This window comes from Corvus moneduloides, chromosome 21, assembly GCF_009650955.1.
Source record: "Corvus moneduloides isolate bCorMon1 chromosome 21, bCorMon1.pri, whole genome shotgun sequence".
Taxonomy (NCBI): Eukaryota; Metazoa; Chordata; class Aves; order Passeriformes; family Corvidae; genus Corvus; species Corvus moneduloides.
The window spans coordinates 11,081,746-11,100,671 of record NC_045496.1 but is presented as its reverse complement, the minus strand read 5'-3'; the positions used below and the strand labels follow the sequence as shown (position 1 = coordinate 11,100,671).

Below are 18,926 nucleotides of genomic sequence, written 5' to 3'. Positions count from 1 at the left end.
AGCCAACCTATTCTGATACACCACAGCTCTTGTTTGGCTCTGTTGGCTAGCTAGTAATTCCAATGCCTAACCAGTTTGGTTTGTTATTATTTCTACAACTGCTTGGAGTCTTATAATCCAATTCAGCATGTAAATTGGGGTTCGATACCCCCAACTCCCATCTTGTGCCCAGGTAGCTGGCCCATAGGTTTCAATTATGCGCTCAGCGGGCCATTCCTTATCTCTCCATTTTTGAGATCCTCCAATCAATTCTCTTTTATTCCTTTTCAGATCCTCCTACACTGGTATTCCTAGTTGATCTCTATTACCGCAGGCCTGGTTCCTACGGTATATCACCGTGTCCCGCAGCCATAGGGAGGAGGAGGAGAGAAGATCCAGCAGGCAGGAATTGTGCAGCAAGATTGATTTATTTAATTATTTTACAAACTCTTTTATAGACTTTTTTCTTCATAGTCCAATTGGACAAAGGACCAGCCACCCCTTGGGGGTGATTGGCTAAAATCCTAAAACATCCATTGTCAAAATATTTTTCTATATACTATACCATAAACAAGACTTTTCAAGGTTGCAGGTGGCTTGGTTGTTTACATTCCCTGCTACCTCTTCTGTGAGAGAGAAAAGTCTCTCACGGACTTAGAAAATAGCAAGAAAATCCTTGCTAGCAGCATTTTTGTATCTACAATTTCCCCTTTTTGTTTGATAAGATAACAACTCTACTATTAATCCTAAATAGAAATCTACATCAGTTATTAATTCTAAATATGTCCTTAAGGCTTTAACTATCTGACTCCATAACAAGAAATTTAAAGTTCAGTCTCTGCTTGTGGAAGGACCATCCTAGTCTCTGCTTGTAGAAGGACCATCTGCCTGATGGTCGACATCCTGGTCATCATCAGAAGAGTCATTAGGCTGATGATCTACATTCTGGTCGCCATTTGGATGGTTGGCGTTCTGGTCATCATTTGGAGGTTGCCTGTTCTGCCTCTGGTGCCGTAGGTCAGGGCGAACACATTTTGCAGGTAGTCACCGTACCCCAGTATCTGTGGAAATGCAAGCATACCCACGACCCCAAACGATAAGCTCATGCAGGCCTTCCCACTGGTTAGTGAGTAAATTTCACACCCAGACTTTTGCCCGGGGAAGTTGTCTCTTGCCTGCAGACTGCAATGAGAGAAAATGATTCAGAATAACAGGATTATTTGAATTTTGTGGTACTGTAAGGTGATTAATTGTATACAAAGCTTTTGCTAGTCAGCTTCAGTAACCAAATTCAAAGGTTCCTGTGAGAATCATTGAAAAACCATGATAACAGCCCTTAATTCAACTAACTGAGCAGACTCTGACTCGGATTGGTGTGTTAATCAACCACTGCAAAGGCAGTGTAGGATACCCTTGCGCACAGTGACCCCTGCTAAAAATTTGTCCCAATCTGTACGCCCCAAGCTGCCAACACGTCCCGTCCCCAAAGGTTAAGGGAAGTGGTAGCAACATAAGGCCTAATTGTAGCTGTGTGCCCCTCTGAGTCCTTCACCACCACAGGCTGTTCGCTTCAATAGCTCTGTGTGGTTCCTCCTAATCCTGCGATGGCCGATCCCACCGGGGGTAAAGGCCATGAGGGAGGCCACGCAGAGAAGGAGATGATAGTTACATCAGCACCCGTATCAATCAAACCTCGAAGCTGAGTCCGGGGTGGACGGGCATTCGGCAGGATCAGGGTACATGTCATCTGTGGCCTTTGGTCAGAGATGTCTGCAGTCCAGAAGGCCTGCGGAAGTCCCGTAGATCCACTGTCGTTATCTTTGTGAGTTTGTTGTTCTATCCTGGGGACACAAGACTTAAAAGGCATTAATTTAGCAAGGCAGGTTTTCTCAGGAATAGTTACAGGGGGTTTTTGCGTGGAGACCATAGCACAAATCTGACCTTTAAAGTCAGCGTCTGTAACTCCTGAGTGCACTAAGATTCCTTGATGGGCAACGTCAAGTTTTCCTACCAGCATCGCACTGGATCCCTGGGCTAAGGGTCTATATGCATCCAAGGGAACTTTATAAATACCGCTAGAGTCTAAGACGACTGCGGCTGAGGTATGGAGGTCAAAACCGTCTGATCCGTGGGTGCTGTCTCTAGGGTGGCTGGGTAGGCCTGTGCCTGTACCTGTGCCACTCTCTGGGGGAGTGACTGCATCGGAGAGCAATTCCCCCTCCTTGCACCCCAGCGGAAGTTTCCCGACAAAGGCCGACCATCGGCATGAGTCAGGGATCTACAGTAGCCCGTGCAATGCCCTGGCCTGCCACACCTTTTGCACTGGGGGATCGGTGTGTTCTCTTTTTGGCTCGGCTTAGGCCGCTTCCGTTTTTTCACCTGTTTTGGTTGCTTTGGTTCACGACCAGAAGATGAGTGAACAGGCTGCAGGAACGCAGCCAAAGCAGACCTTTTCTGGTTCCCAGATCCCACCTTAACGCAGGCTTCGACCATGTCTGTTACCTCAGGATCCCCTGGTAAGGCATCTATGATTTTTCTGCACTCCTCGTTGGCGTTCTCTCTCACTAACTGCCTTAACAACAACTGTCTTAACCCGTCATCCTCAATCTGCTTCTCGAGAGAAGCAGTGACTTTCTCTACAAAAGAGAGGAATGACTCTGATTTTCCTTGAACTATTTCAGTATATCGCTTTCTAGGCGCAGACAACTCTATGGTTTTCAACAGGGCAGCCATGCCGACCTGTTGAGCTTGCTGCAGGATGCTAGAGGACAAATTACCCTGTAGGCTGGGATCAGAGAAGGGACCAGTCCCCATCAAAGCATCCATTCCCGCTGTCCATCTAGGATCGGCAGCAGGGAGCTGCATATTCCCTAATGCAGCCTTGTCAGCCAGCTTTCTCCAGGTTTTCTCAAAAACTGTAAATTGTACAGGTTGAAATAGAATTTGACCTTAAGTGTCCTGATATCAAATGGAGCAAGTAAATCTGTATTTATCACCTTATTATCTGCATAACTTCAGCAGAACCTAGCCCATATTGTGCCACCTTGGATTGAGGTCCTGGGCAACCTTCCAGCAATTACCTCAGCTTATCACGCCTCCGCCTGAATTTGGGAGAGCCTTATACACTGGGAAAGCTTGGATCTCCCTTTTGGGGAGTCAGTTACCATCCTGAACTTCTGGCACAGCCTGTGGATGGAGTGTAAACAGCTTCTTGATTACCCCCAGAATCCTCAAATCTATTTGGCGTTCCAAGTGTTTCCAATAACCTCCAGTCACCCCTCCTCCAATGCTTGCATTTTAACTGACTATAAGAAAGCGACCTGTAGTGGGTTGGATGCACTATTTACTCGTGGCAGTCCTGAAAGGTCCAGGGGCGAGACCGGCACAGCCTTTTCCTCTTCCACCCGGCTACAGTCGCCTTACGACCCTGGGGCCAGAACCTCATCTGCCTCAACTTCCCGACGAGGAATCATCAGGCAAAGGCAACTCTGAGGCTTGCTGGGAGCGAACAGAGGTGGACAGAGAGGGGCACTTTGGCTAAGTTCGCTAGAGCAGAACAGACAGCACAGACAACCAGCTGGCTGAGCTGCAGTTTTTTACAGCAGGCTTCTTTACAGGAGTGCCATCTCAGGCCAGTACCCAACTGACCCGGTATTTGCAGTAGCTGCTTGCCCAAGCAATCTCGGGGCTGCAGTCGCACCCCGGGTGCTGCGCTTGTCTCTTGTTCCGCGGGCAGCATTCAGCGCCGGCGCTGGCCCCTGCGCTGCAGCCATTTGCCCGGCGCCCGCGCTGTCTCTTGCATCGGTGCACCGGCGCTCGGCAACCACTGCTGAAACCGCGGCTGTTTCTCCGCTCCCCTGCCGCATTCGGTGCCACTGCCCCCGGCCGCCGCTCCATAAGCCGCGGCTGCTTCCAGGTTTTCACGTGTGCAGCGCCACTTCTGGGTTCGCCACTGGCCATGCACTTCCTGGTTTGGAGCCATGGGCTCCCGTGGGCGCACAGGCCCGGCTGGCGTCTGTGGCAGCTGCTTTTGCAGGCTTGAGCAATTCTCCCAGCTGCCGGGATATGTTTGGTAACTCTGTCAGCAAAGGCAGATGCTGTATTAAAAGGTCGATGGCTCGGTTCTGCAGCGGTTGCAGGAATAGTCCCAGCACCAAGGAGGGCCAGCAGACCACACCCAGGCAGTCTTGGTGCAATCACCGCCTGGTGCTATGGCCGGCTAAGAAGTTAGATCCAGGCGATTTTGCTCTGTTGGTGCCTAGGCAAGGGGGCTAGGAGCTGCCACGGGGGTCCAAGTTGCTAAGCCGCTAATTCGCAGCCCTGGATAAGCTGTGGCCGCCCGCCGAGCTGAGTGCAAGACATACTGCGTGCCTTTCTGCTGCTCTGACATCCCCACCTCTGCCGGCGCAGGGTCCCTGGGGGCCGCAGAGTCCTGCGATTGTGCAGGGTGAGGTGGCGCAGGCTCTGCCTGTGGAGCTGGGGGGGGTTTTCCGGATCCACCATCATTTGCCCCGGAAGCCTGGTCAGCAGGGTCCCCCTCAGACATTCGTTCCGTCACTCATCACCGAAATAGGCGAGCCAGCTCTACTGACACAGTCGAGGTCGGTCAGCAGAATAAATAACGTCAGGTCTGGTATAATTCTGACACTGCTGGGTCCCCAAACAGGAGTTCGTGCTGGACAGCACAAGCCAAGTTCCTGCCATAAGGCAAAGTCCAGGGCAGTATCTCTGTCCATGGAAATCCCTTTTAAGGTTAGCCCAACTAATAATTCCCAAACTGCGTTTTCAGAAATTGAGGTTTCCAATATGCTAAACACACATTTCCAGACCAGTACCACAGGGTCGGTTTGTGAGCCGCTGTTCGCCATTCCTCAGTCATGTCGGACCTCCTGGTCCCAGGGGGGAAGGGAACAGTGTACCTCTAGAAAAATCCGGCTTGGCTCACAGCAGCAGGACACATCAGAGAGTGCAGATCACGTCGGCAGCACCAAATATTACCGCAGGCCTGGGCCCTAGGGTATATCACTGTGTCCCTCAGCCATAGGGAGGAAGAGGAGAGAAGATCCAGCAGGCAGGAATTGTGCAGCAAGATTGATTTATTTAATTAATTTTACAAACTCTTTTATAGACTTTTTCTTCATAGTCCAATTGGACAAAGGACCAGCCACCCCTTGGGGGTGATTGGCTAAAATCCTAAAAACATCCATTGTCAAAATATTTTTCTACTATACCATAAACAAGACTTTTCAAGGTTGCAGGTGGCTTGGTTGTTTACATAACTCTGCTCCCTCTTCTGTGAGAGAGAAAAGTCTCTCATGGACTTAGAAAATAGCAAGAAAATCCTTGCTAGCAGCATTTTTGTATCTACAAGCCAATACATTTTCCCTGCCCCTGTGCCAGGGCAATTGCCCTGGGCACTTCTTCTGTGAAATCCCATACATCCTCAAACTCTCCTACTCACTCTCCTACCTCTGGGAACTTGGGATTATTGTGCTGAGTGCTTTTCTGTATTTTGGCTATTTTGTGTTCATTGTTTTCTCCTATGTGCAGATCTTCAGGGCTATGCTAAGGATCCCCTCTGAGCAGGGCCGGCACAAAGCCTTTTCCACGTGCCTCCCTCACCTGGCCGTGCTCTCTCTGTTCCTCAGCACTGGCTTTTTTGCCTACCTGAAGCCCCTGTCCATCTCCTCCCCATCTCTGGATCTGGCCCTGTCAGTTCTGTACTCGGTGGTGCCTCCAGCCCTGAACCCCCTCATCTACAGCCTGAGGAACCAGGAGCTCAAGGATGCCCTGACGAAAATGATGACTGTATCTTTTCAGAAGCAATAAACCCTTTTTTTTTCTGTGGCAGAGCCTCCAGATCATAACTCCTTAAAATTTCAGATTTTCTTTCCCTATTTCTGCATTTTTTCATAGGTACCATTTCTTATTCTTGTTCTCGTGTTACAATGTTTTTTACAAAATAGTGTAGTATTACTCTTAGCAATTCTACATGAACATCTACCTTTCTTTAGAAACACAGAGACTTTCAGGAGGCCTGCCCCCTGTGCATTTGTGACTGCCCTGACTTGTGTGTCCCAGATGCTTCCTGAGCCATTCTCTGGCTCTGCAGGGGCAGTGCCTGTGAGCAGAGCTGCAGGGAACAGACTCCCAGCACAGCAGCACGGCCAGGGACAATGGCCCTGGCTCTCCCCACATCTGCTGTTCCCAACTCCACCCTCCCCTTCCCTGCTCTTCCGTGGCTGTAAAGCCGGAGTGCTCTGGCAGCTCGGTCACTGTCCTGCTGCGTGTCCGTGCTGTGACCACAGGCAGAGACAGGCTGTGTGCACTGCTGGGACACAGCCGGGCTCCAGCACAGCAGCTCCATCAGCAAAGGACATCTCCTGAGGGCAGGGCAGGAAGGCTTTGCTCTCCTCCAGAGTCACTCTCAGGAACAGGCCCGTGTGTGTGCACAGGAGCCCTGGCAAGAGGCTGCCCTGTGCCTGGGCCAGCAGGAGCTGCCTGAGGAGCCCTGGGGCCAATTCTCTGCTGCTGTGCTAGCCAGCGGGGCTGGCCCTGAGGATGCAGGAGCTGCCCGAGCTGAGGATCTCCTGAGCATTCCAGACACAGAGTTGCTGTCCCTGACCTCCAGTGCCTCCAGTTCCTGCTGCAGGCCCAGACAGGACTGGGCTGCTCTGCAGGGCTGGGGCAGGGGCAGGGAGAGGAAAACAATGGACCCTCGATTGTAAGAGTCCCCGCAGTGTCCCAGTGATCTCCATGGTTCCATGAGGCCTTTCAGTGTCAGAATGGCCCCTTGGTTCCATGTGGCCCAGCAGTGTCACTGTGGTGCCCTTGGTTACACGAGGCCCCGCAGTGTCCCAAGGCACGTTTGGTTCTCTGGGGGCCGCAGTGCAGATCTGTCTTGCTGGTGGGCAGGGCCAGCACCAAAGACACAGACACCAAGTTCAGGAATAGTGTGATTCGTTATAATGCAAAATTGCAAAGAATCATAAAAAGAGAAGTGCAGCAATGCACCCAATCATCACTACTAAAGATTGCCTGTGGTGATTAAGAAAGATCCATCCCCAGTTACCCTCAACCTTTACCATCACCCAGACCCACCCATCAGCTGGGGGAAGCTGTCCCAGCCAAGGACTGGAGAGCCACTCGCGGACACTGGGAATTCCTGCAGCTGCCTCCAGCCACAGCTGAGGCTCCAACCCCGCTGGGAGAGGGCCCAGCTTTGACAGTGCTGGAGAAACAAACTGACAGCACTTCTAGTGCGGGAACATCTGCTTTCATCCTCCTCTTGGCTTCCTCCTAAGCCTGGCCAGGGCTCAAGGAGGAGCCAAGGGAGCTGACTTTGATCATACAGCCCCAAACAAGGCCAGATGTCGGATTTCATGGCCTTGTCCAGCTTCTAAACACAGAAAGGTCAATACATGTTTCACTAATGAGTGGATACATCTATCACAGCACTAATGACCATGCATATTTCGTTAATGAGCAGATACATAGATAACCTTTGGTTGCAAGGTTCATCCAGAGGTCACCTTTGGCTCAGGGCCTGTTATCCAGGCCTTGGTACTTTGGGGACATGGTTTAGTGCTGGGCTTGACAGTGCTGGGTGAACGGCTGGACTTGATGTGCTCAGAGGTCTTTTCCAACAGAAAGGATTCTATAATTTCATTATTCCATCTGCTGGATTCAGCTAGGTCCATGTTAGCAGCATTATTTTGCTCAAAAAGTTTCCTCTTGCTCAGCTCTTGTGGCCTAAGGCTTCAGCTCCTTCAGCTCCTGGTGCTGAGCTGCTCATGCTGAATGAGACAACTCGGAGAGAAGAATACAGTTCATCCAATTCCTTCTGGCACACAGAGAGGGGAGGCTGTGAAAACAGGAGCATTGTTTGCTGTGGCCTCCTCTGTGCCCTTCACGCCTTTCAGCGCTTTGAAACAGCCAAGAGCTTTCTCCAAGAGTGCAATGAAGCAGCTGTTCCTGCTCCCAGCTCTCACCCTTCCCAGCTCTGCACTTGACTGCTTTTGTCCCTCTTGCTATGCCCAAATTCTGCGGAGGAATAACAGAGTTGTTCTCGTGCACTGGTGTGTCAGCACTGCTCTGCCTGCAAACACATGGTTCTAGAACTGCAAAGGAATTCTGCCACTCTTGACTGGATTAGGATGTCACCAGTGCTAAACTCCAGTTTAGTCCAAAGCAACCAGTTTACACTTGTGCTGATGTCTGCCAAGATTTTTTTTCTTTAGGGTATCCCAAACAAAAGTAAACAGATGAGGAGCCTATATTTCTGTTGTTTATCAGAAATATATCTCATTTTCCTGTACATTCCTTTTTTAGGATGTGTTTATCTGTTTCAAAAAAAGAAAAAAGAAAAGAACAAAACAAAACCCAAGAAACAACTGTGTAGTGAAAAATCTCCTATAACTTTGGATCAAGAGGTAACCAATCTTTTTAAGAAGAGAACTTGGTTATCTATTCACTATGTGTGCTGATGGCATGGATCCATCTTACTGACCTCAGCAGCCGTTTTTTAAAGATTTTGGGGTTTGTTTCCAATACTTTTAATTTAAATTGTGGTTGAAGCAATGGAAAATTGAGAGATGAATTGTGCATGACTGTGTCTTGGGTGTAAAAATATTGCAGTGTGAAACATGGACCTCAAGTATTGCAAACAGAAATTATAAATCCCAGTGGATTGTGTGACAGCAGCATTTCCTAGAGGATATGCAGCATCAGAAAGACTTCATCAGTGTGGCTGGGGATGCTTTTAGCTTTGTCCTGTGCCACTCTGGGATGTCATGAAACAGGACTTCACCTGCCACCAGCCCAGGCCAGGACGCCCTCTGTCACCACAGCTCCTTGGACCTTGTGTGCGCACAAGCAGACACAAAGTGTTTCTGCTGCTCGCCCTTTTGCACAAATCCACAGAGAGCTGGGATTTTTCCAAGTCTTGTGTCTCCCTTGTGCCATATTCCTAAAGAACCAGCAGTCCCTCCCGCTGAACACGGCGAGTTTCACAGATGGCTGTCAGCTCCACTTCCTGCCTAGAAATCTTGAAACTGCTTCTAAATGCTGCTCCCTTCTGCCCTTGGACACCTATTCACACACAGCTGGGAGAAAAATCCCCTGGCAACTGGCTTACAAGGTGAGTTATGGCAAAGTTAGAGCTCTGTGGGAAATCTCTACCCATGCCTATCCTTTTAATCTATCTATCCATGGGGTGTGCATGGATGTGTGCTGTGCATAAAGGAAGGAGTGTGCAAGCACCATGACTGACACTTTCCCTCTCCGTGTGCGTTCCACAGCCACGGGTACACAGACGTGATGGAAACCCTCGCACAGCCAGAGCCTTCTGTCCCTGTAGAACGGAGCGCAGTGGGTGGGGGCGGTTGGTGGGCAGCGAGTCCCGGACAGCAGGCGAGACCCCACTGCCCACCTGCCAGACCCTGCCAATGCCAGCTCCTCTGCAACAGGAAAGACCTTCAGCCTTGTCCCTGCCCAGAGGGGCGGCACTGGCCTGGCCACACAGCTCGTTTTGCCCAGGAGCTGCAGGAGATGAGATCACAATGCTTGCAAACACCGACTGTGAGCCACAGCTCTGGGTGCTCACCATGAACCTCAGCTCTGCGAGCGCTGCCTGCCCCAGGCTCCAGGGGATGCAGTGGGAGCCCGGCTGGGCTCTGCCCTGGGACCATCTTCCAGGGACAGCTGCAAACAGGGAGCATTTGGTTGCCACAAAGAGCCAAGCCATGGGTGGAGGGGAGCTGCTCCAGCCCGGACTGCCCTGCTGTGTGCTGTGCTCTGGGGCTGCTGCTCCCCACAGAGGGGACTGCACTGGCGTGCCAGAGGAGATAAAGAAGCTTCAGCTTGAGCCCAACTGAGGTGGGTGGCTGGGCTGGGAAGAGTGGGGAGGGTCAAGGGGATTCACAGAGCTCATCCTGCTCTGTGAAGAACGAGGAAAAGGGAGTGGGAACCCAGCAGTGAGCAGAGCTGAGGCCTGGAGAGCAGCTCTGAATGACACCCAGATCTCACCAGACCTCTGAGACATTGCTGTTCTTCAGCCAGCAATGAACACAAAGAGTGAACCTGGGGCTCACTCTTCCTCGTGGCCAGGGGCATCAAGGAAGGCTACAGTGCAATGGGGACTGCGGTGAGCTGGGAACTCACTGGGGGAAAGAGGGAGCACTTGTGGAGCAAAAGGCAGGTGGGGGAGAGAACTGTTCAGAGAGGGGCTGAGCTTCAGCTTGAGCAAGCTGAAAAATGTCATTGGGGGTCATCCCAGACTGATTTCATTTCAGAAGTTACTGAACAATTTTATTTTTTGGGGGTGTCATGTTTTCCCTTGGAGGTGTACACGCTGCAAACTTGAGCTGCACTGCTGAGCTGCTCAAGCACGTCTCTGCTGCAGGTCACGGCGTTTCTTCTTTGGCTTCTTCCAGCCCGGGGCTGAGCCCCAGCAGAGCCCTGGTGGAGCCCAGAGCAGCCTCAGCATCCACAGAGCCCGGCTGCAAGGAGACAAAGCAGAAAGCGCCCGTCAGCTGAAGGCTCCTGTCCCCCTTGTCCCAGCCGCCCGCGGTGCCCAGGCCGTGCTGGCCGTGCTCAGAGCGCTGCCCAAAGCTGCCTCTGGCAGGAGAGCAGGAGGGCAGGACACGTGCCCAGCCTGCAGCCGGCCGTGGCACAGCCACCTCCTCAGCAGCTGCCCAGAGCGGGATGCTGCTGCGCTCGCTGCCGTCTCCCAAAAGCCCTTATCCCAGCCGTGCCAAGAGGACGGGCACCCACCTCACGCCTCCCGCCGCCAGAAGAAAAGCTGCTCCCAAACACTGTCCTCAGCCTTCTCCAAGGGCACGTCCCACCCACGCCGCAGCTGCTCCCAAGCACTTCCCCATCCAGACCGGACACCACCTAGAATGCTTCCTTTGGAAAAACAAACAACAAATTACTGAAAATAGTTTACAGACAAAAAGGGGAAACAAGAAAAAAGGTAAAAAATCTTATCTCTGTCAAGGGCTTGAGGAAGGCCCAAGCCCTACATTGTCCGTTTCCCGCGCTTCACGTGTCGGAGGAAAATAACTTTAAGGGATGGGACTATGCAATTACGCGAATTTATTGTTTAAAATAATAAACTCATCAGTCGAGGCATGAGATTTTACAACACCTCCGAGTAATGGCGACTAGTCACAAGATTTAGGGTTACATCGTAATTTATAACTCTCTAATCCAATAGATACTTAAAATGACACTTTGTTTTAGATTAATGACCTATCACCTGTGGCACTTCTCACTGCAATGCAGCTATGTCTTGACCAATAACTTCTCATGTCACGTACACACAGTTGTCTCTCTTATACCATCTACATTCTTAACTTAAACTATATAAAATCACACTATTATATTTTAAAACCCTTCACCAAAACACCCAGTGTACAATTTTACTTATAATGATAGGAACACAAGTTTGTAATCCTTTTGCTTAAAGTCCACAAATCTCTCTCAATTAAGCCAGACCTAGTCTCTTCCAGGGTTGTAAATCAAAGCCTCCTTTAATTGCAGGAGTTTCTACTCCTCTGTCTTCCACACTACATGCCAGGAAAAACCCACCCACAGGCGAGGGAAGCCTGTTGGAGAATGGTTAGAGGATCAGGGACATGGATTATTGATAAAGGGTACAAATCAATAACAGAACTGTACAAGCAAAAGCCTGCAAGCAAAGGCCTGCATGAGAAAAAGCCTCCATGAGAAAATGCCTGCATGAGAAACAGGCCTGAGAACCAAAAGGGAGTTTTTAGGAGGTACAGTGCTGTTCTGATAAAGATGTGCTGACCATGAGAAGGGAGGAAGATCTTTGATCTCTCAAGTCAAAACATAAATAATAGAAGCTTGCCAAATGTAGTCTTTTATCTAACCCAATTATGTAGAAGTAAGAATGCGCTTTCTTAAGTTTAAACTAATTAAAGAACTGATAAGCTTGTACTTTCATACTATATAAGTGCCTCTGTATTGCTAATAAATGAAGCTTGCTTTATCAATCACATTGATTGTCTGCATGTCTTCCCCCGCCAAAAGTCAGCAGAAGCCCACGCTTTCTCCCTTCCCCCTGCACTGCCCTCCAAAAGTCACAGTGATCCCAAAGCAAACAAGGGCAGTGGAGCAGCCCAAGCCCTTCCTTGCCTGCAAAGCAAAGCAGACCGTGCACAGCTTCTGGAGTCCCACTTCTACTCCTGCCACGGGGGTTTGTTTGTGTCAGGCTGGCTGTCCCAGCCCCAGCCCCAGCCCAGGGTACGGTGGGTGCTGGGGGCTGTTGGCAGGGCCAGGAGCAGACTCCCATTTTGAAACCAGCCCAGCCTATCCCCCTAGCCCTGCCAAAAAGCAGCTTGGCAACCACTGAAGAATTGGTTGCATCCGCCCCAGCAAAGGGGGAACCTTTGGTGCCCGGCCAGGCTGTGCAATGCACAAATCTGGGAGCAGCCCCCTGCGTGTGGACTCATCTGCAAATTCGCTGTGGAGCCTGGCTTTGAAGAAGGTGCCCAAATCAAAGCCCATCATCTTCAGCTTGCCAGTGGCCAGGGCGAGGAAGAGCTTGTCATCCTGAATGTCATCCTCCATGTCTCCAGCAGCAGCAGCCCCACCTGGCACAGCTTCTCCAGGGGCTCCTTCTCCTTCCCTGGGGCTGGGAGCAGGCTGTCAGTGTTCTGCCCAGGGCCCTAGCTGTCAGTGAAGCAGGACAAGCAAAGCCAGCTTGGATGGCGGCCACCAGCGCTGGGAAGAGCAGCTCAGCTCCAGCACAAGGGCTGCCTGTTCCCATCTGATGACCCCTGTTAAGGGCTACAGGCAGGACAAAAAAGTCTGGGTTTCTCTGCTTCCTATTGCCAAGGCACGTGTGGAGCTGTAACTTAGCAGGTCCCTGGATCAAAGTGTGCATGTGGCTCTCTCCTATGGCAGATGAATATCCTGCATCCAAGGATCACAGAACAGGTCTTCTAATGAGGGCCTGTCCAAGGAGTGCATGGATAAACACCACCTTATCAGATCCTGGCACTCTGGGCAGAGAAACCAGAAACCACCAGTCACTCAGAGAAGGCTCCTGTCCGCTTTGTCCCACTATTCCCACGCCCAGGCCATGCTGTGTATGCTCAGAGCTGGGCCTAAACTTTCCCACCAATTCTTTGTTTTGGAGGAGAGCAGGAGAGCAGGACATGTGCCACCTCCTCAGCAGCTGCCAGTGTGGGATGCTCCTGAGCCCGCTGCTGGCTCCCAGCACTGCTATTCCCCCCGTGCTGCAGAGACGAGGATCCACCTGGAGAGAGCCGTCGTGGGAGCGAGAGCCGGCCCCAGGTGCTGTTCCAGCCCCTCCTGAAAGGGTGCTCCCCGCAGACCATCTGGTGCAGCACGATGCCCAGGGACCAGACGGTCGCTGCCTCACCGTGGTACCAGCCGAGGTGCGTCCATTCCGGGGGGCTGTAGGACGGTGTTCCTAAGGAATACAGATGGAGTTCATCAGGGGATGCTGCTACTCCCAGAGCCTTGTCCCACATCCCTGGGCACGTGGGGCTGCACCAGTGGCACATGGTGTGACCTGCTGCCCTCTCGCCAGCACCTGGGACTTCTGTACAAACTTGGGTTTGGAAAAGAAGCCACTGGTGCAGGAAGAGAACAGTGGAAGCCCTGGCAAGGCCCGACTATGACACGCAAAGGAAAAACTCACTCCGTGCTGGGGGAAAACCATGCCTTCATCCTCCCTTCCTGCACTGCCCCAAAAAACATTCTTAAGCCAAGGCAAACAAGGCGAGCAGAGCAGTCCAAGCCCTTTCTCACCTGCACGCCAAACCGGCTGGTGCACAGGTTCTGGCCCCCCACCCTCTGCTACCCCCACCCAGGGGTGTTTTTGTCAGGCTGGCTGCCCCAGCCCCAGCCCCCGTCCTGGGCAGAGTGGCTGGCAAAGGCTGCCAGCAGGGCTGGAAGCTGGCCCCCCACCCACCCCCGCTGAAAAGCAACTCGGTTGGGGAGGGGAGGCAAGGGGAGGGGGTGGCTCCGCCCGGGCCGGAGGCATGGCCCGGCCCAGCAGGGGGAGAGGGAGACCGAGGAAGGGAGGGTTAGAGCACGAAAGGGAGAGCGGGAGACGGTGCGGGACACTGGGAGAGGGAGAGGAGAAGCAAGAGTCGATAATCGAGTCACTTCTTTCGCTGCTTTCGCTGCTGCTGCCGCTGCTGTGCTGCAACTGAAGCGCCAGGGCTGTTTGTGTGTCTGTGTGTCTGTGTGTCCGTTTGTCTGTGTCCGTGTGTCTGTCCGTTGCCCGCTCTCCCCCTCGCCGAGCCCCACGCTCCCTGGGAGCAGCCCCTGAGTCTGTCCAAACACGGGAACTTTGCCGTGTTGAGCCAAGATCCAGAGTCTTGGCTCCTGTACAATGGCAGAGGAATCCCCTTGGCTGCTGCTGTGCATTGCTCCTGCTGAGGGTCAAACGCTATCGGAGCACATTCCCTGAATTTAGAGTGTCTAAAACTTGCTAAGTCATAGATATTAGAGGTGAGATCTATTTGGAATTAATGGGATGGTGTCATAGGTTAGCAAGCATAGTCCCGGAAGGGACGTCCTTGCTAAGGGGTGCTTACAGTTTCCTCTGGGAACTGATAGAACCTATCAGCTGGCCAGTTTGAATATGGACAATTCTCTAAGCCACTTAAAGTTGTGATCACCTCTGTGATCCACATTTAAGAATAGGCAAACTCCCCCTCCGAGCGCTCTCTCGTTTCCAGTGCTGGGACAGGTGGCTGTGGGCCCCATGTGGGGGCCAGCGGGCCCGGCCAGGCCCTGCTTGGGCCGGGCTGGGCCGGGCCACGGCCATCCTGGAGCCGATGGACCTGTTCCAGCCATGGAACCCCCCCCCACTGCCTTGCCGTGGGCAGCCGGAGCGGCTCGGCTCTTCCCCCTCTCCACTGTGATAAGAAAAAATTCAACATTCCAGCTGCAAAGCTGCAAGGCCGAGGTGAGATTAACCCTTTTATTGCTGTGAAGAGCTGAAAACCTGAGGGAAGAGAGAGAGGAGATGCTTAAAGCTGAAATTCTGTTGTGAAGCTATGATATATCAGAGTATCCCGTTGTAATTTCATGAAGATACGGGGGGTGGAGTGTTCAACTCGTAAGCAAAAGCACCTGCACTGAGATAGGCAGATGCTGACGCAGCTGTAATTTCATGAGAAGTTTGGACAGGGAGAGATGAACCAGATGAGGACTTTTTTGCTCCAAACGGGAAAGGAGAAGACCTCAGTCCCTAGAGATGCTCCCAGAGATAGTCCTAACGATGAAGATGAGGAAGACCCTTTGCTCCCAGGGAAGGAGAAGGGCCTCTGTTTTTGTTTCTGAACGGCTCAACCTTAAAATTGTACCCCAAAAAACTTCAAGAGTGGACCCTCGAAAGCAGTTGCGAGAAAAGCTGCAAGTCGGGGGAAAGGACTCACACGCAGGCAGAGAGACTCCTCTTCCTAAATGGACTGAACAGTATTTGGAAGTGGGCAGCTGTCTCGTTGTGATAATGTTTTCATAGCACGAGCAAGAAGAGACTTCTCTTTATAATGGACTGAACAAGGTTATTATGGAAGTGGTAAACAGACTGAACATCTTAAGGGTTGTCTTTTTACATTGTCAGTGGGAGAAGGGAGGAAGGTGGGGGGAGGAGGAGAGTTCTGAAGGTGGTATAATTTTTTTTTTTTCTTTTTTCCCTCTTTTAGGTCTGTTAATAAACTTCTTTATATTCTTTCAAGTTTGGTGCCTGCTTTGCATTTCTCCTAATTCTTATCTCACAGCAGATAAACAGTAATGAGTATTTTGGACCCAAACCACTACAGATGGAGAAGTATTGCAACATGGCAAAGGGAAGCATAGAAATAAAAATAGAGGAAAACATCTTGGATTGTTTCTTTCCATTTTCATTTCACTTCTGGAAAGCTGTTTCAGTTTTCCCAGAATTTTCTCCACAGTCCTGTCTGCTCTTTTCAAGAACCTTTCCTGAAGAACGAGGTCAAGCTGCTGTCACAAGATGTGCCACCAGTTGCAGCTTCTCTTGGCTTTCCACACTGTGCATGCAGCACGACTCTTGCAGGAAACCAGGGCAGAGGTTTTGAGGAACTTGGCAACTTGTCCTTGTTGTCCTTGTGGGCTGGGCAGTTGTGCCCTGGGTAAGGTTTTCACTGTGACTGTTCCAACCTAGGAAAACAGGAGCTGGTACCGGAATTGTTAGGGAATGCAACCCTGACTGAATGCAGAGAAAGAATCTCCAGAGCCTGCAGCCAGAAATGAAGAGTTGTGTGATAATCATTCACACATCCCCATGGACATCTTGAAAGTGATCTAGAACATGAAAATGGGCTGACAGAGGCAGTTTGTTTCTGTGTTCAGTGTAGATGATTCTACATCTCTTGCACTGGTATAAATCAAGAGTACAATCAGTTCATTGGAAGCACCAGAACAAGCTGGACCTCTCAGAGTAGATGACTGAAAGAATCTGAAAAGGAAAAATGCCAGGAATGACTTGGTGAACTTTGTCTGTAAGAAGGGTAATTTTTTCTAATAATTACTAATCCATTCCCTCTGCTTTTTGTCGTTCTGAAAAAGGCCATTTGCATGCCAGATTCCTCGGGAAATGAGAACCCTGATCTTCTGGAACTGCCTGAAAGATGCCCTGTTCCTCTGCAGGGATACTCAGGCTGAAACAGGAGCAGGGCGCCAGAGCCCTCTCTTGGAAGCCTCTTCCGAGCTGGAATTTGTGCCATGCTGGGAGAGCAGGAGGGGGAGAGCGATGGGCGCTGTGTGGGAGGAGCAGGAGGTTTGGGCCGCAGGACGTTCCCTCTGCGCCGCTGTCCCGCAATCGGCGGCCGTGCCCAGGGCTCCGGGCCTGGCCCCGCGTGCGCTGAGCTCCTGACACTGCGGGAGCGTCCCGGGCTGGGCTCAGGTTCTGCTGTGACTGCGGCAGGCTGGGCTCCAGCTGGGATCAGCAGCAGCTGCAAACATCTCTGGGCATCTCCCATTTCTGCTGCTGGGAAGAAGCCATGAAGTGAGTCAAGAAGTTCTGGTTTTTCTTTCTCCTGGTGGGTTTTTTCATTTTATTTGACACTCCAGAAGCAATTTCTCTGATGGCCTCTGTAAGTGGATTCTATTTCAGCAGCACCAGCAACAGGGCTGTTTGAGCACTGCAAATGTGGCCTGTGTGGCTTTAATTCTCCTTGGCTTTGTGCTCAGGGACTTGTGAACATTTCAAGATCTGCTAATCATGGTGCCTGCAACAAAAAGCCTGAGTTCCCTGTCACAAAAGCACTGTGGGTAGCACTGATGGAAAGGGGCAATTGCAGTTTTATGGATAAATTCTGTGAAAAACAAGGTTCACTCTCCTGTGAGAATTTAAAGAGTTTAATATAAAGACAATAAGAGACACATAAAATAAAGCAAAGGGGTAACGGCCGGGTGCCTTGGCACTCTGCCAGGAGCACACCTGATGCCCGAGGTGAGTCCTTTTTATACCATTTTTACTGTCTGTTCTCTATTCATATTAAAACTTTTCCAGGAATTGATCTGCATGGCCACTCCTTGGTTCAGCCTTTTTAGAGCATGCATAGTCTTCTGCCTTGTGGTTTTATTTCTTTTGATTCTTGGGGTTGGGCCCACTAGGTAAGAGTCGATGGATCTCTTAATTCTCCAGACAGTCAGGGCTGATTGCAGCTTTGGGCCTCTTTGCCCCCCGGGCAGAGCGGTGATAGCGGCTCTTGGACTCTCCTGGACGCCCGTTCTCCGTTCTCCGGGCGGAGCAGCCGTTGGGCCCTTTTGTTCCCTGGACAAAGTGTTGATCAGCAGCTTCTCGGGCCTCATCCTCTGTTCGCTTGGAGGTTCTCTTACTTGCTCACACTTGCTAACATTCTTGCTAAAACGAGAAAAAACTACATCCACACAGCAAAAAAGCATTTCTAACATTATATAATATCTACCTTTATACTTTGCGAGAAGCCAATATTATAATATATGTTTATAACAATTCCAAGTGGCAACCAGAAGAGGGGCAAAGTAGCAGTGATCTACAATTCCCAAGGCAAAGGCAACAAAAGTCTCCTGCTGTCACCTCAGGGTGAGTAAAACAGTGCTGAAATCAGTGCTGGAACCTGATCCTTTCTTTCTCTGAAGGCTGGCTCAGGGCAGTACAGCCAGGCCCTGAGGAATCAGGGCTGTTTGGGGGTGATTGTTGCTCTACTCCAGAAATTCACCTGGAAAAAGCCCTTGGGAAGTTAAGGTGGGAGCAGGTGGGAAGGGCTGGTGCTGCTGCTGCTGCTCCTGCCTGGGAGCCATGGCTGGGCTGGGCTGGGCTGCCGCCCTCTGTGCTGCGGCTCCTGCTCCTGCCAGAGCCAGGCAGGACTTGGGGACAGGGAATGGACACAGGGGGACAGCAAAGGCCTTGGGGACTGCAGTGATGCTCGCACTTGGGCCAGCGCCAGCACAGAGCCTCGGCCTCGACATTAACCCCGAGGGAAACACTGGGGAAAGGCTCCATTTCAGCCTTTCTTTGCTCGTCGCTGTGAAGTGACCGAAATAAAAGGAGAACAAGCAGGACCCAACCCTCTCTCCTTCAGGAGGAGCCCTGTGCCTGGGGCTGTGAGGGGCCATGAGGCGCTGTGAAGGGCCATGAGGGGCTGTGAAGGGCCATGAGGGTTTGTTAGGGGCTGTGAAGGGTCATGGGGGGCCATGAACTGTGAGGGGCCATGAGGGCCTGTGAGGGGCCATGAGGGGCTGTGGGAGGCCGGGCACCTTATGGAACCAAGGGTCAGTTATGACACTGTGGAACCAAGGAGATCATTGTTGACAGTCTGGAACCTCATGGAACGAAGGGGCCATTGTGGCACAGCAAGGCCTTGTGGAACCAAAGAAACCATGGTGACACTACGGAACCTTCTGAAACCATGGGTCCATTTTTACACAGC

General features: G+C 51.3%; 1 long non-coding RNA gene across 2 annotated transcripts; it reads right to left on the bottom strand.

The window, feature by feature from the left end:
* Window positions 1-7,674: 7,674 nt before the first annotated feature.
* LOC116454455 lies at window positions 7,675-14,290 on the bottom strand. 2 transcript variants are annotated; one of them, XR_004244103.1, is made up of 4 exons: window positions 14,146-14,290; window positions 13,268-13,444; window positions 10,753-10,887; window positions 7,675-10,478 (listed from the first exon to the last, which is right to left on the bottom strand). It is a non-coding gene; the product is annotated as an uncharacterized LOC116454455 (long non-coding RNA). The 2 variants fall into 2 exon arrangements; XR_004244104.1 differs by lacking the exons at window positions 7,675-10,478; window positions 10,753-10,887 and adding an exon at window positions 12,982-13,010 and having other exon boundaries at window positions 14,146-14,285.
* Between the last annotated feature and the right edge of the window lie 4,636 nt (window positions 14,291-18,926).